At 38.4% G+C, this 2,394-nt stretch overlaps 1 protein-coding gene across 1 annotated transcript in view; it reads right to left on the reverse strand.

Moving 5' to 3' along the window:
• LOC107587149 (YY1-associated factor 2-like) overlaps positions 1-2,394 on the reverse strand; it is a 19,128-nt gene that overhangs the window by 3,885 nt on the left and 12,849 nt on the right. The window lies entirely within an intron of this gene.

Genomic DNA, 2,394 nt, shown 5'->3' on the forward strand with positions numbered 1-2,394 from the left:
GTGCTGTCTATTTCTTCTGATCATCCTTGAGATGGTTCTACACCTTCATTTGAGTCTAGCTGTGTTTGATTATACTGATTGGACTTGATTTGGAAAGCCACACACCTGTCTATATAAGACCTTACTGCTCACAGTGCATGTCAGAGCAAATGAGAATTATGAGGTCAAAGGAACTGCCTGAAGAGCTCAGAGACAGAATTGTGGCAAGGCACAGATCTGGCCAAGGTTACAAAAAAATTTCTGCTGCACTTAAGGTTCCCAAGAGCACAGTGGCCTCCATTCCTTAAATGGAAGACGTTTGGGATGACCAGAACCCTTCCTAGAGCTGGCCGTCCGGCCAAACTGAGCTATCGGGGGGGAAGAGCCTTGGTGAGAGAGGTAAAGAAGAACCCAAAGATCACTGTGGCTGAGCTCCAGAGATGCAGTTGGGAGATGGGAGAAAGTTGTAGAAAGTCAACCATCACTGCAGCCCTCCACCAGTCGGGGCTTTATGGCAGAGTGGCCCGACGGAAGCCTCTCCTCAGTGCAAGACACATGAAAGCCTGCATGGAGTTTGCTAAAAAACACCTGAATAAGATTCTCTGGTCTGATGAGACCAAGATATAACTTTTTGGCCTTAATTCTAAGCGGTATGTGTGGAGAAAACCAGGCACTGCTCATCACCTGTCCCAACAGTGAAGCATGGTGGTGGCAGCATCATGCTGTGGGGGTGTTTTTCAGCTGCAGGGACAGGACGACTGGTTGCAATTGAGGGAAAGATGAATGCGGCCAAGTACAGGGATATCCTGGACGAAAACCTTCTCGAGTGCTCAGGACCTCAGACTGGGCTGAAGGTTTACCTTCCAACAAGACAATGACCCTAAGCACACAGCTAAAATAATGAAGGAGTGGCTTCACAACAACTCTGTGACTGTTCTTGAATGGCCCAGCCAGAGCCCTGACTTAAACCCAATTGAGCATCTCTGGAGAGACCTAAAAATGGCTGTCCACCAACGTTTACCATCCAACCTGCCAGAACTGGAGAGGCTCTGCAAGGAGGAATGGCAGAGGATCTCCAAATCCAGGTGTGAAAAACTTGTTGCCTCTTTCCCAAAAAGACTCATGGCTGTATTAGATCAAAAGGGTGCTTCTACTAAATACTGAGCAAAGGGTCTGAATACTTAGGACCATGTGATATTTCAGTTTTTCTTTTTTAATAAATCTGCAAAAATGTCAACAATTCTGTGTTTTTCTGTCAATATGGGGTGCTGTGTGTACATTGAGGAAAAAAAATTAACTTAAATGATTTTAGCAAATGGCTGCAATATAACAAAGAGTGAAAAATGTAAGGGGGTCTGAATACTTTCCGTACCCACTATATATATATATATATATATATATATATATACACACACACATTTTTATCACTGGTACTGTATATAGAATACAGTATATAGCCTGCATAAACAGAATATAAATACATAAACACATTTTTTGCAATGATAACTCAAATGTGGTGATCAAACACATAATGATGTGACAAAAATATGTAATGGAGGCAGGGTATTTAACAATAAACTTTATTATCCAACATGAGCCTGACATCAGTGCACTTAACATCACTTATTATAAATAAACACAAATATATATATAACTTGAATTAAGAAAATAAACAATGTAACTGTGTAGGGCAATAAGCTACTGCCAATCCAACAGGGGCAGGTTTATCCAGGAAGCACAGCTTTTCCAAATGTAAACATCTAAAATGAATAAATAATAATAATAATAATGAATAATATATTTTTTCACAAATTCTGTGTTGTGTATTTTCTGATAAAGGAACACACAGAACATGAGGATTCATATTTAAAGGGGTCATATGACGTTGCTAAAAAGAACATTATTTTGTGTATTTGGTGTAATGAAATGTGTTTATGTGGTTTAAGGTTCAAAAAACATTATTTTCCACATACTGTACAAGAAGCATTTCATCTGCGTAATGGCGACGCTCATAGTTTACTCAGGAAAAAGGTCTATCTGTTCTGTAAAAAAAAAAAAGTAATATCTACAGCATATTCGTCGATACCGATATATCGGTGACAGGCTCATATCGGCTGATAAAATCAGCAAAACGATAAATCGGCCGGGCTCTAATACATACCGTTTGGTAAAAATACACAAAAACAGTACATTTTAAAAATACAGTAAAAACAGTGATATTGTAAAATTTTACCATTAAAAAAGCTGTTTACTATTTGCTGATTTGGTGCTCAAGAAACTTTTCTTATCATTATTATTGTTGTGCAGTTGTGCTGCTTAATATTTTTGTGGAAACTATGATACATTTTTTCATGATTTTTGGATGAATACAAAGTTCAAAAGAATAGCATTTTTTTAAAAATAGAAATCGTTTGT

Source organism: Sinocyclocheilus grahami, unplaced genomic scaffold, assembly GCF_001515645.1.
Source record: "Sinocyclocheilus grahami isolate Dianchi unplaced genomic scaffold, SAMN03320097.WGS_v1.1 scaffold90.1, whole genome shotgun sequence".
Lineage (NCBI taxonomy): Eukaryota > Metazoa > Chordata > Actinopteri > Cypriniformes > Cyprinidae > Sinocyclocheilus > Sinocyclocheilus grahami.